This window comes from Humulus lupulus, chromosome 4 (genome assembly GCF_963169125.1).
Source record: "Humulus lupulus chromosome 4, drHumLupu1.1, whole genome shotgun sequence".
NCBI classification, from domain to species: Eukaryota; Viridiplantae; Streptophyta; class Magnoliopsida; order Rosales; family Cannabaceae; genus Humulus; species Humulus lupulus.
The window spans coordinates 120,345,137-120,360,866 of record NC_084796.1 but is presented as its reverse complement, the minus strand read 5'-3'; the positions used below and the strand labels follow the sequence as shown (position 1 = coordinate 120,360,866).

Genomic DNA, 15,730 nt, shown 5'->3' with positions numbered 1-15,730 from the left:
GGTAGAGTATCTTCTACATAATTTTAGTTACATAGTTCGAACTTACTCAAAGAAGACTATCACACAACCATGCAGGTAGCTCTATTCTAAAATGGAGCTCAAAAATACTTTTTAAGGGTCATATGCTCACACGCTATAAACAAAAATTGATTTGGAAGAATATTAATATGAGGGACTATTTATTTTTATTTTATTTTTCCAAAAAAAAATATATGCACGACATATACTAACTATAAAATCTAACCAATAGAAAAAATACACTTTGTCATACTATTTGAGACTTTCTCTTTGGGCAAGAACAAGAAGACATCGAGCAACAGTTTCTAGCACATGGCTATGGCCCATCACAAATAATATTTAATTAGTACAAAGCCCAACCGATTTCCTAAGGGAATCAAACCTGACCGTATCAAGGGCTTTTGTTAAAATATCTGCAATTTGTTTGTCATTTTCAATATATTCTAAGAACAAGGTTTTATTTTCAAAATTTCCCTAATAAAATGATGATAAATGTCGATGTGTTTAGTGCAAGAGTGCAAAATAGGACTTTTTGAGATAATAATTGCACTAGTATTATCACAAAATATAGTTAAAGTGTCAAGATCAAACCCATAATCTGTCATCATTTGTTTCATCCACAACAATTGAGTACAACAGCTTCCTGCGGCTATGTACTCGGCCTTGTCAGTTGACAAGGAGATTGAATTTTGTTTCTTGCTATGCCAGGAAACCAGATTGTTCCCTAGATAAAAGCATCCACCACTTATAATTTTTCTATCATCTGCATTGCGTGCCCAATTAGCATCACTAAAACAAACAAGTTTACAATTAGTTTCTTTAGAATATGAGATTCCATACTCAAGAGTACCATTAACATAGCAAATAAATCTCTTCGCAGCTGTCACATGGGATTCCATAGGATTCCCTTGATACCGAGCAAACACCCCAACATTGTAGCTAATGTCTAGTGGACTAGCTATGAGATACAGAAGACTTCCAATCATTCTTCTCTATAGTGCTAGATCTACCTTTATACCATTTTCATCTGTGGTCAGTTTGACCGTGGTCCCCATTGGTGTTTTGGGGTGTTTGGCAGAGTCCAGACCAAATTTTTTGAATATTTTCTTTGAGATAAGAAATTTTTATCTTCTCACTGTTTGACTTGTAAACCTAGAGAGTTGTTTAATTCCTACCATGCTCATTTCAAAATCACCTTTCATTTTCTTGACAAATTCTTTCACTTGAGAGTTAGAAGTGGAAAGAAAAACAATATCATCGACATAAATTTTAGCAATAAAAATGTTAGAATCAATGTTTTTAATAAACAGTGCTTTGTCGACCCCGCCTCTTCTATATCCTTTGAAAACAAGAAATTAAGTCAATATTTCATACAAGGCTCGAGTAGCTTGATTCAAACCATACAATGTCGTTTTTATTTGAAAAAACATTATTTGAAAAATGAGGATCTTAAAATCCTTTTGGTTGCTCAACAAAATCTTCGTCATTCAAAATTCAATTTAAAAAAGAAGATTTTACATCCATTTGGTATAGTTTGTAACAAATAATGCATGCAACAACTAATAACAATCTTATGGACTCAAGTCTTGCAACAGTGGCAAAAATTTTATCAAAATCCACACCTGCAACTTGAGTATACCCCTGTGCAACTATCCTAGCCTTATACCTTACTATTGTACGAAATTCATCAGTTTTATTTTTAAAGATTCATTTGGTACAGATAACATTGGTATGACTAGGTCTAGGTACAAGATTTCATACCTCATTTCTTGTGAATTGTTCTAGTTCTTGCATTACTTTTATCCATGATTCATCACTCAAGGAATCTTTCCCATTTTCATGTTAAAAAGTGGATGTAAAACATATAAATTGCACCAGATTCACATACCTTCTTCTTGTGACCACAATGAATTATTAAAAAGGCTTAGATCAAGGGTAAGATGGTAATTTGGTGATAGTGAGTCATTATAAATAGAAAAGGAGAGACTAGGGTTATGGTTTCAATCATAATTTGAAATTGGTGGCTGCTCTACACATGATCAAAGGAGAGAACTTTTTCAGACTTTATCTTAGGAAGAAGAAGGATGAGGATGTAACATCCCAAATTTGCTGATAAGGATTAGTGTCTTGATTACTCTGCCAGGAGGGCATAACTGGATGTTTATTTGTTAATATGATTTCATATAAATGTGAACTATATGAGTTATATTATGATATGACTACTTATTCATGTTTAAGTGAATTAAAGGTGCATATAGTCCCGAATCTGCTAAAAAAGGCATTCTCGTGATTTTGGACCTGCTGAGGGTATACTTGTAATTATATATGTTATGAGTGGGACCACATTATTATGTGGATATATGGGAGATATTTGGAACGAGGTGATCTAGTGAGAAATTTCTTGGAAAAGTAACAGTGGGGTTAAATACCCAGCTCAGGGTGAGCTTAGGGGTATTTTGTTAATTTGGTAGATTACTAGGATTTATTGAGTAATGGGCGTTAATTGGTGAGTATTTTGGGTTGGTAGATTTAATTGGGAAATGGTGGTGAGAATTTGAGGATTAACATGAATTTCAGGAAAAGACTAAAATGCCCTTTGGCTTAACTTTGAGGATGTAAGGGAGTGAGGGAAAAATGTTCTTTTGACAATTTGTGTAGACAAAGTGGCTAAGTCTTTGGCAGCCTCTACATTTCACGTAACTGACCTCTTCTCTCTCTCTCTCTCTCTCTCTCTCTTCTTTGGGGAAACCTTCTTGAAGCATTTAGGACACTAAACTTCTTCTTGATCTAAGCTTTGTTCTTGAGATCTTTGGAAGAGAACTTAAGCTCTAGAGAGGGGTTAGCAGCTGCTAGGGCCGTCATCAACCTCAAGACAATTGGATTCCATTTCTGAGGTGAGTTTTATGTTTTTTTATTATTCTTGAGGAGGTTATGGGTTAAGGGTTAATTTTTCAAATTTTTGAGCTCTAAGGGATTTTTTAAGGTGTCTTTATGTTAGAAAAGGGGTTGCAACTATTTGGATGGTTAGATTGTAGTTGTTAATTGATTTTGAAGGGTGATTTTTGAATTTCTATTAAAAAGAATTGGTTTTTGAAACTCAAGTGATGATTTTGGGAATTCATGTGTTTGGGTGATTTTTAGAAGTTTTGGGTTGTTGTTTATTGCTTTCCTATACTGCTGGTGTGATTATGTGGTCGAATTGGGTTAAAAATTGAGCTTGGGGTGGATTTTGGTCGGTTCACGATTTCTAGAATCGCAGAATTCTTGGTTTGTGTGGTCGCGCCGCAACGCTGTTCTTGGGGCATTGCGCCCCGCTGTTCTTAAGCTTGGAGGTGCCTCGAACCGACTTAGCATCATGGCACTTGGTGGGTAGCGCCGCAGCGCATGTACAGTGATTTTGGGAATGGGGCTATCTGTCTAGAGGTGCGTCACTGCTGTAATTGGGGAAAATGGCTAAATGAGGTTTTGAGTTGCGGGGAGTCAAACTTAAGGGCCCGGGAAGGAATCTACTACCTAGTTTAGTGGAATCTGGGGTCCCGGGGGCTAGAACTCAATCTTGAAGCACTTAGTTAGTTTAGTTCTTGATGGATATCTGTTAATATGTTGTAACTAGGGGTAATGCAAGGCTCAAGAGGAAAGGATGGTGCTTGTTGTCGCTTCACCCTATCACTCAAGACTTAAGGTAAGAAAATCAACACTTGCACTAGGTGTAGGGCGTGTGCCCCAATTATAGGCACGAGAATGACCCTGTCATGAAACCTTTTATAGTTAAATGTTTTCCTTAGTTGAATCTATGCTGTTATGATTGTTTGTAATGGTCGTTCAGTCGGGAGACCGTTATCAGCATTACATGCATAATGTATGTTGTAGTGTCAAGGCAATAACACGGATACGATATCCACCATAGTGGCAAGGCCATTGTGAAGATGTGATATCCATCTACTCATCATGTGTCGTATATTGTTTGGAATATCTATGTGAACCACTTGTGGCTATAGAGTATGCAATACATGTTAATGTTTATCTAGAAATCTGTATGATTTGTTTGGGCTTTCTTGTTGAGCCTTGGTTCACGAGTGCTTCGTGGTACATGTAAGGGTGAAAGAGAGTTGGACCGGCCATGAGTTGGAGAGCGATAGGGGCGGTGTGTACATACCCAGCCTGCTCGGCCGCCACGGTTGAGATGTTCTTAAGGAATAGGAGTTATTAGTTGAAATTTGCCGCCTAGGTCGGCTAAGTCAGTAATTTTGATAAACTTGTATTTTATTTAGAAACTTTTGGGATCCTTTGTAACTATTCAACCCTTTTGAAAGAAAATTCAACTTATCGACCAAAAAATTTTAATTCCTAAAGTGTCATTTAACCTTAATTAAAATTTTAAGTCCAAATGACTCGCTTAACAAGTAAGCACTATTTTTAACACACAGTGTAACGTTCTTGACTATTCAGGGAGTTACAAAGGATCTTTTCATATACATATGGATCAATAGGAACTTGTGTGGGGCTTGTTTAGGATGCTTTGGGAGTAGATTTTCAAGGCTTAGGTTGTTGCACGTTATCTTGGTAAGAACTTCTCACACTATTACATTTTCTTTGATAGTTCTTGAAGTTTTGAGTTATGTTAATGGTGGATTTGATTGGAAAGCATGATAAGTATGGATGATTAGCTTTATATGCATGCTAGAGACTATGTTGTTAATCTATAATTGTTAGAAATATGCTAGGCTTGAATTTATTAAGTTATGAATGCTAGTTTTAAAAATTGGAAAGATAGCTTGGGGAAGAACAAGTTTTGTCGTAAGAGATTGTTAGATTTATGGAGTTAGGAGCTACTCATAAATTTTTGGTTTTATAACAATCTCTAAAAATTGTATAATGTTATAGAGGGATTCAAGATGAGACAAACGCAAAAAGAATCATTCAAGTCGAATTTAATTTTATAGAGTTATGGCTATTTGAAGAAAATTCGCGATCTAGGTTCTCTATCAAGCGTGACCACTCTACTTGCCCAGAAAACATGTTTTTTTCCTCATTTTGATAGCTTTGGTTGGGATTTGATGGTATATTTTATGGGTTTTCTTCTTGGGGACTTTAGGACTTTCTTAAGGACACTTTAAGGATGTTAGGAGCCCTAAAAGTCTAAGAGAGATTGCATAAGTCTAATATAATGTATGGTCTCTAAGTTCAAGCTTGTATGTTGTTTGGCTTAGGAATTTCTAAAGGATACTTGAATTGAACAAGGAACGTGTTTTGGAGCACTGTTGGACCTAAGGTAAGAAGAGTGGTCCCTGTAACACAGGATGTGCATTAAAGGCACAATTGTTATGTATATGTGATTTATTTATGTATATGTATGGCTAAATATTTTATTTTATCATGTATGTTATGACTTTATGGATATTGAATGTTTATGTACGTTCTTGCATGCTTACATTGATATGGTTTTGAATATACTTAAGAAAAGTTTCTATGACCTATGTTTATGTTATGACATTGTTTGGTATTTGGTAAGATGTTTGGCAGGGTAGTTATCGCAACAGGTAAGGTATCCAAGGCCGTGGAGGTTTAGGGTGGGACGCCCCTCACTACTATAAACTGATAACACTTGCTTACGTTATTTTTTTTATATATATGCTTGTGTGACATGCTTACGTTATGAAAATGGATGTGTACGTTATGATAAAATGCATCCTTATGTTTCTCATGCTTAGTAGCACACTTGACCAGATTAGCGCCGGCTTACGGTCGGAATGATGTCGGTAATACGTGTTATGATTGTATTGTGAAATGCTATGATTTGTTATGATCATGTGATGTTGTGATAGGATATAGTATGCTATCATTATGTAGTAATTATGATACATTATGGTATGTTAAGTTATGCTATTAGAATGATATGATACAATATGAATTATTATTATTATTATTGAACTATATATATGTTAAGGTATAGAGTATGAGTAGTATATGACTTAAATTGTGATAACTGAATAGAATATGAATTAGGTTGCGATAGTTTGAACTAGGTTATATTTTTATGTTTATGTATTTTTGTTTGGGCTCTGGTGTTGTGACCCACATAGCTCTTCTTGTGGGCGTTAGCTCACGGGTACTTTGTGTTGCAGGTAAGGGAAAAAGCGTAGTAGATGAGGCGATGAGTTGGAGCAGGCTCGGTCCAATGTGTGCATGTCGTGAGTGGTTGACCTGGGGGTTAAGGAGTTGCTACTTATGCATTATTGTTATAAAGTTCTTTAACCATTGGTGTTATGTTGAGCCTTTAAACTTGTGTTTTTATTTACATTATGCATGTAAAACATGGTTTATTTTAAATATCGAGATCTCGAGTTCCATATTTGTAAAAAGTGGTAATTCATGTTTGTGTCAATAAAAGTTTTGTTTTTCTTAATGAAATTCTTGTAAACTTTAATTTACTTAAATATGGAGAATTTAGTAGATTAATGGGTTTTAAGTCGGGTCGTTACATTTACAAAAATCATCATAAATAGTATTGTCAAATTCCTTACTGTGATCACTTCTAATTCTCACAATCATTCCTATGTTGCAATCTTTTTCAACTCTTAATTTTATGCAAAGAGTTTTAAAAGCATCAAAAGTATCTGATTTTTCTTTTAAGAAATCAACTCAAGTAAAACGAGAGAAATCATCAACACATAAAAAAATGTATATTTTTCCACAAATACTAGGACCCATGAGATCCATATGCAATAGTTCGAGAATTTTCAAAGTATTAACTCCTGTAACACCTTTGTGAGAATTTCTCAATTGTTTTCCCAACTAACATGGTTCATAGTTACCAGCAGATTCTTTACCCAATTTGGGTAGACCAAGAACAAGACCTGCATTTGCAATTTTCTTTAAGTTTTGGTAATTTATGTGACCAAGTTTTTCATGTCATAGGTTAGTTGAATTACCTAAGACCGAGTGACAAGTGTGTATTTGAGAAATTGTGTAGCAATGATCAAAAGATCTGAATCCTTTCAACACACACACACCATGTTGATTAACAACATTACAATCATCACGAGAAAAATTAACAGTAAACCCTTGATCACAAATTCGACTAATGCTAATTAGATTATCTTTAAGTCCTTCAACAAGTAACACATTTTTCAATTTTGGCAACCCATCAAGATTTAGGGTTCCGTTTCCAACAATATTTCCTGCCATACCATCACCAAATGTTATAGCACCACATTTCAAGGAGTTGAAATTTGTGAGTATACTTGCATCACATGTCATATCTCTAGAACACCCACTATCAAAATACTAGGAATTAGATGCACAAGTTTTATGACAAGTAAATGCAGCAAGGAACTTTGACTCATTTTTCTTTAACCAAATCTTTCTAGGTGTTCTTTCAGCAACCAATTTTGTTTTACAATAATGGTTGAAATACCTGTTTTTGAAAAAATTCATCATAGTAAAAGTCTGGATCGAATGTGCCCTTATATACCACAAAAATGACATGTTGGAACGAAATGACCAGTTTGCCTTTTTTTGAACAAACTTGGTCTGTTTTGCAGATGTTGAAACAGACTGAAGCTTTGACGCGTCAAACAATCGAGATGTACCTATAGAAATGTTAGTTGTCAAAATAGTGGCAAAAACTTTAAGTTTAACAAAAACTGTTTTTCCTTTAGATTTTGATCCATCAGATCCTATTCTTGTAAAATTGCCAGCTTTTTGAACTGCATAGACTACATCATCCAAAATCATACCATTTGGATTGAGAATTTTCACACATATAGACATATGATCAAAGTCTTTCGATAATTGTTTTATTTTAAAGTTTTTGGCAAGAATATCATTCTCAAAGTTTTTAACAATGCATTCAAGTTCTTCATTCCTTTTTTAAGCTCTTTGATATTACTTGCCATTAAGTGATTATCTAAACATACCTGTAACCATTGATCATACATGTCTCGGTAAGACTTCTTCAAAGAATCCTCATCCAAATAGGATTCATTGGATTCACAATATGAACTATCTCCTTCCTTCCTGAATTGTTTAAGCAGACAAGATTTTTATTATTAGGGGTTAATCCAAAAAAATAGAGTCAAGGCAATAATTTTCCTCTTCATCACTACTTTCTGAATCTTGATCACTCCAAGTAGCTGCCACTACCTTTTTATTTTTATTTAGAGCATTGGCACATTCCATTTGAATATGGCCAAACCCATCACATTCCTTACATTGCACACCTCTCTTATTGTTAGCATCAAAAGATTTCGAGAAATTGTTACCTTTTTAAGACTTGAACATCGGTTTCTTGTTAGCAATCTTTTCATTTATTTTTTAATTTTTCTAGTTAACAAGGCCATAACATCCTCAACTTCTTCTTCATCCGAGTTTTTCTCTGTTGTACCCTAAAAGTATTACAAACTAAATTACTTAGCACGGGGTACAGCTAACAAACAAGCATATGAAGAAAGCGTATAGATAAAACATCTAGCTAACTCTGGAGTGGGCAGCTCGAGTCAAACTTGATAGCTTACGACAACCAGATAGTCTCCAGATCGCCTCTTGTGCCAACAACTTTATTCAAGATGCACAATAGCTAGATCACCTTCGTGAAACTCTGAATGTGACCTGTGCCAGTTCAAGTTAGTTCTTCGACATCCATCTTGAATGAAGTGTTCAGCTTGTGAAAGCTTGGTCATGACGCACAGTGAAGGATCCCAAAAGAATCAGAGATTCCTTATACACTCATTAATGGTCATATATTATTCTGTATTTATTACCCAATATTGGAGGCATAGAATCAATAGGCATTAATGTATTTATGTAAATGTGACATTACCCATATTGTATGTTACCATATTTATGCACGGTTGCCTAAAACTGTCCAGGCTGAATTCCTTATAAATACAGGGGAGAATTGACAGAAAGAGGGAGAACATTTTGTATACTAAGTGAGAAATAAACAGATCAATAAGAGTGACTCATGGAGCATGTAGATTTTAACCACTGAACTACGTAAGAGTGTGGGTGATCTGAATACTATTTTTATTTATTCAATTACGGTTTAGCAAAATCCCAATATCTCTATTTTCGGATTTCTTAATCCACTGTTGGCAAAAAACTGCGTCAACAGATTGGTGCTTTCGTTGAGAGCATGTTAGGCTTAATTCCCCACGCAAGTTTCACCTCACATTTACCATGGTGATCACCCGATCTATGAGTGACAACGAGACAGAGCAATTGTTAGCAATTGTTCCTAGTGCGCATTGGAAATTACAGTAATGGTAGCATTGTATATAACAAAAAAAAATCATATAAAAAATTATATGAGGATCCTTTAATATGCAATATGTTAATCAACAAAATATGTATACATAAAATTGATATGAAATGATTTACCTCTTGTAGCCTATCAAGAGTCCATGAATCTTTTTGTATATAATTTGATCTTCCTATCCTCGCTAGAGTACTCACACCAAGATCTTCATGAACATTCTCTACACCTCAAGATGTGGGTGGGCACATAGAGAAAAAGAATCAAATTTGTGAATCAAAAGTATTCTCAACACATGACACTTTTGATTATAGGCTGGAGAGAAAGGTTTTTCTTTTGTTAAAAAGGTGATCACTTTTTCTAATGCTTTTCCAAAAAAAATAAACTTCTCCTATTTTCTATCATATAGAATATATTGGAATTATTATCATAATAATAATAAAATAATAGTGATCATTTTAATAATAAATAAATGATAATTAAAAAAAGTCTTACATTACATTTTAAAAACTTTTTTCAAAATATTTTATTAATTAATTAAATAAAAGAAAAAACCAATGATTGATCACTATCAGTAATGGTACACACATAGGGCAGTCCAGGAAACCCTATGCATGTAACACTTCCCTAAATTAAGGGGATCTGATTTTTCATACACATTTATTTTAATTAATTAATAATTAGAAATTCAAATAAGGTATCATCTTTTTAAGGAAAAGAAAACATCTTAAATTTCAAGTTTTGAATTTTCATTATCATCTTATTATTAATTAAATAAATATAATAATCAAAACCAATTTTTTTTACTATCCATATTTATCCTTTCTCACTTAAATAAAATAATTGATTAAAATAAATTTCTTTTATTTCTATACAATTTCAAAAATTGCATTAATGCAATAATAAGTTGTGCAACTTCAATTATAACATAATTGTATATTTATCCCGAACAATAAATATTCTCTCAAATAGCTCCTTCACAGTTTCACCCTTGTATCTACTCTTACCTTGAATAGTGTTGATAGATTCGCCTATGGACCAATAACTCCAAGCTCCAATAAATAATAGATTATTAACCAAAAGTCTTTGATTAAATAATCATATTTATTAATCACATGATTATTCCACTATAAATATGAGATTGCACTCTTGAGAATTAAAGACATATATTTACAGAGTACTTTATTGTAACATAAAGTGTCCATTGATATAATCATTACATACAAATTAATCCTCTATTGATGATTCATAATTAAGTAGGAATAAAATTACCGTTTTACCCTTTTAATTATATCTTGTTTTCTAGTGCACCATTGACTTCACTAGTGAAGGTCAATTCATAATCTGATTATGAATTTGACGTCAATAACCTTTTCAGTTCCAAAAGCCAACCCAATTTGGAACCATCATTCAATCTAAATGAAGGTATAGATTCCATATCTGCTAAGCTATGTCCCCATCCATATACATCATTGAGTCCCCAAAACAATAGTTCTTAGCCTGATCATTCTCACTAACCGTAACGCTTGAATTGAAGGATCAAATGACATATGCTGGAGTTCATAGTAACTTCGGGATTAAGATCATTTTGTATATGATCATTAGTTGATGTGTTTTATAATACTACGAAACGGTATTTAAACAAGTATTATCAAATCATATCTGGTCCAGTTCTACATACTCTCAATATGCAAAGTACCTCCACTAAAGTGTCCTACTACACTAGTAACCCGGATCTAGGTGACATGTATTCATAATACTAGTTGACCGTACTAGCAGTAATTAATCTAAAGATTCCACAACTTTATTTTACTACCAACTATTTAAGTCCATTATCTCAATCTCGGTCCTCTTATACCTATATGAGATTGAGACCACATAGATGAACTTGGAAATTTTCTGATATTTACTTAATATTATTAACAATAATATAGTACCCAATCTTACATATACATAATAATTCAATTCATTTATTCATTTCATTAAAACCACTGTCAACTATAATTTCTTTAAGGACACTATTCCCAATAGCAACCTGATAATTAGGATATTCACCATGCAACCATCCCCACTGGAGAAGGCTCAACTGCTCAACGTCGTCCTGGAAAAAAACATGTAGACCAAGATGTTGCTAGGAGCTCAACCTCACGCCCACCAAATCCCCATCCTCGATACCTGATAACCATCAAGATGGAAAATGCTCAGTTAAGGAGCCATCTTGCCCAGGCTAACAACAAAATTGAGGTTATCTTGGCTCGATTACCCCTGCCTTAACAAGCAGGTTAACAACAGAAGGAGGCAAAATGGGTCCCATAGGTCCCACAGGAATAATCGACCCATCCTTAGTCACTCTGTCAGAACTGCAATTCCGAGATCCATACCTTCTTAGCGAATCCAGCGACATACTTTACTTGCTAATATTCATAGGAATCATCGACCTCATGTCAATCAGTCTGTACAGACTATGATCCCAAGTTCCATACATTCTGAACGGATCCCACAGAATGCTCAACCTACTAGACCTTGTAGGAACGATCATTCAACTCACACTCCCAAGAACTAGCCTTTCCAAAAAGGGTGAGCTGGGATCGATTGGAGGAGGTGAGACATCCCAACAATTCTATCTATGCCACGGCTAGTGCCTCTTACACGAAGAAATGAACTGACCCTGCCTCCAACCTGAGAATTCAAAGTAGACCAAAGGCGAGCTAATCTAGTGCACCTTGATGGAACAAGGATAGCTTCAACAATAAGACATCATCTGACACCAATTCTACATCCAACGCCACCTCACTCATAATGGAATGCTCCAGATCGAGGGGATGGCAAGAGAAATCCTCCCCCCATAGAAGACATTTATTTCCCATAGCCTCGCGCTAATAATCCACGTCCTCGATCCCAGCAATGAGCTGTAAGCTTCACTAAAGGAAGCTACTGAACAGAGATCCAGCGCAGAGGTATGCATGAGAAAAACCTAATGAATCACTTGAGCTCCGCACAATGCCTTCGTTGTAATCCACATTCTGACCTGCATGATCATCTGAACACACAAAGAGGACATCTAGCCTACCATGAGGATTTGAGTTATACTCCGCATAGGGTATATTCGTCTATCGTACATGACAATGGGAATGTCCCACCTTACCGAGCTCAAGAATGGAGGGAAAATAACCCATCTAATGCGTACAACAGGATGGGGGTTGATAATCAGCTCCCGAATAACCTAGATGCCAAGGATCCAACCCTCGAGCGGTTGGCCTTAATGTAAGAACAGATGAAGAAACTTCTATCTGGAAAAAGAGTCGATGATTGTGTTTCCGACGAGGAGCTCGAGCCTTTTGCTTGTAACATTGCAACAACTCTGTATCCTATTGGCTTTACGATGCTGACCATGCACACATATGATGGAAACACTGACTCGTCCAATCACCTCATGAATTTTAACACGTTGATGATGGCCCACAACATCAAGTTTGACTTAAGGTATATTTTGTTCCCTGCAACATTGATTGGACCGGCCAAGACGTGGTTCAATAAGTACAAGAAACATTCAATCACCACGTGGAAGAAACTGCCTCCTAAGTTTAAGAGACAGTTCCAAGTTGCAAAGGAAGCTCGCGTTGCAGCCAATTCATTGGCTAACAATAAACAACAACTCGGTGAGTCCCTGAAGGCATATCTGAACCAGTTCACTAATGCAAGAGCACAAGCTAGGGATGTTGATGACAACTCCAAGCTCATGGCTATGAGGACAGGGATCACAGTAGGAGGTGATTTATGGAATGAACTCCATCAGATGTGAGTTAAGAGTGTAGATGAATTCCTAGCTCGGGCTCATGAATGGATAAATCAGGAGGAGGCACAAGCTGTTGTGGAAGGAACCAGCTAGACCCCTGTTCAGCCTGCTGGAGCAGTGGTCGATGTTACGGCTACAGCTCAGCCCGCTACCCAGAATAACCAGGCGGGGAGAAATAAGCGAAAGGGGACTGGTGAGAGCAACCAGAATGTCACCAAAAAGAATAAGCCTAGTGGAAAGTATAAGTCCATCTACACCGCCTATACAGGCCTGAAAGATACATGAGAGTGTATCTTCCTGGAAAAATCTAATCACCTTCCATGGGAGAAATCAAAGCCACTATTGCCGGAGGACCTAATTTGGCGAGCACAAGTAATGGGGCCAAGAAAAGATACATACAGGAGCTCAAAACCCACAATGGCACTGAGTTTATTTTGGAGCAAAGGTTAACAAAACAATAGTGGTTTGATAAACAACCAATCATTTTCATGGAACATGACACTAGCCACGTCCAATTTGCTCATAATGATCCATTGGTGATAATCGTTCAGCTTGCCAATCAAAGAGTACAAATGATATAGACTTATAATGATAGCTCTGTAAATGGCTATTCAAGTCTACCCTAGAAAATATGGGGCTGCCTGTAAGTGATCTTAAGGTGACCTCGATTACCCAATACAGATTCTCAAGAGAAGGAACAGTCGCCATAGGGACGATCAGGCTCATAGTGACACTGGGAGATGATGTGCGAGTTGTTGTTAAAATGCTCGAGTTTATCATAATTGATTTTCTGGATGCATACAACGCGATTTTGGGATGACAACGCTGCTGAATTTTGAGGCTATCACCTCAATCTAACCTCTAGCAAAGAAGTTCCCCTCGACCTCAGGTATATGTACTGTAAGAGGAGATCAACTCGCTATAAGAGAATTCTATAGCATTGCTATGAAGGGAAAATCACAACCCAGACAGCAAGAAATGGTCATCATTGAGGGGGATGAAGATCCTCGAGTAATGGAAATTTCCCATGGAGCAGAGATTAGGCAAAGACAGGTCTAAGCTCCAGGCGTTGTAGGAGCTTGAGGAAATCAGTATCGACCCAAAGTTACCTTCCAGGATTGTAAGGGTTGGAAAGAATCTTGGAACTGAAAGGAAGAAAGTGTTGGTCATGTTTTGTAGAAATATCATGGACGTCTTTGCTTAGTCACATGAAGATATATTGGGAATCAATCCAAATGTTATGATGCATACTTTTGTTGATGGTAAGAACTCATCAACTAAGTTAGACCAAGAACTTTTGGAGTTGTAAAAGAAGTGAACTTTAAACTCACTAAACTTCAGGCAAACTTCCTTACAATCTCAAGAACATCAAATGTAAATAATGGAATTCTAAAATGAAAAATGGAGAGAATGTTGAAGATCTCTTTTTGTTAGCAATAACAGGTTAATAAATTCTCCAAAAGATCCCTCCCTTCTCAGGTGAAATGATGTCATACTTATAGTAGAGCATTATTGGCTCACTGTACATGGTGGTCCCTTGGGACACGACTCTGCATATGCAATCTACAGATGGTAGTGGTGCCAGGAGCATGGCGCTCGGCTCCAGTACATGCCAAGGGTCTGTGGGAGCCCCTCCACTTTAGCACCCTGTTATACCTCCACCATCTGTTTAGTAAAAACGTCAGAGGTTGGTTGGGAAGGACCACATCAGGTACCTTACTCGTATGACCACTACCTGTCTGGCGTGGTGCGTAGGGTCAGACACCTGGGGTCTTCAGGGTCGTACCCCTATACGTACTTCATATCGGTATGCATCCTACTCATTTAACTATTACGTGTTGAAGCCTTTATGGTTCATCATGGGAGACACGATCCCAAAAGGCATTGGAGACCAAAGCCTCGAGGTGCCCATCCCGGGGGGAAGGACCATGTGCGAGGCTATGCCTCACGACACGTTGGCGCACGACATGGGCCTGGGGCGCGAGCCGAGGTTGTGAGGTGGAGGCCTGGCGCACGAGATGGTGCCTCGCAAGTCGCTAACGCTCGGCAGGGGTCTGTTGCTCGAGGCGAGGTCACGTGGCAAAGGCATGGGGACGAAAGGGTGCCTCGTGAGGTGTTCGCAAGTAGTATGGGATTGTGGTGCAAGGCAGGGTCGTGAGGCGGAGGCCTGGGGAATGAGATGGTGTCTCGCGAGGCATTGGCATGCAGCAAGAGTCTGTGGCGCGAGCCGGGGTCATGAGGCAAAGGCCTGGGCACAAGAGGGTGCCTCACGAGGCATTGGCATGTGACATAGGCCTGTGGTGCGAGGCGGGGTCGCGAGGCGAAAGCCTGGGGCACGAGATGGTGTCTCGCAAGGTGTTGGCGCGTGGCAGGGGCCTATAGTGCGAGGTGGAGTTGCGAGGCAAAGGCCTAGGGAATGAGGTGGTGTCTCGCAAGGCGTTGACGCGTGGCAGGCATTGACAGAGGTCTCATGTGGCTAATGGGGGTTCGCCTGGTGAGGCTGCCCAACACTCGTATAGGGGTGTAGGCGCATGTACGTACTTAGGCATTCGTAGGGCCTTAGCACGAGATTAGGGCTTTTAACAAGTATAGAATTTTTAACATCCACACTTGCCCCCTAGTCTAGGAGAGGGCCTTTTGGCGCTCTGGTAGACTCTTCG

The 15,730-nt window shown here is 37.4% G+C and overlaps 1 long non-coding RNA gene across 1 annotated transcript; it reads right to left on the bottom strand.

Moving 5' to 3' along the window:
• Positions 1-8,786: 8,786 nt before the first annotated feature.
• Positions 8,787-9,694, bottom strand: LOC133829140 (uncharacterized). Its single transcript, XR_009891568.1, has 2 exons — positions 9,400-9,694; positions 8,787-9,214 (listed from the first exon to the last, which is right to left on the bottom strand). It is a non-coding gene; the product is annotated as an uncharacterized LOC133829140 (long non-coding RNA).
• Between the last annotated feature and the right edge of the window lie 6,036 nt (positions 9,695-15,730).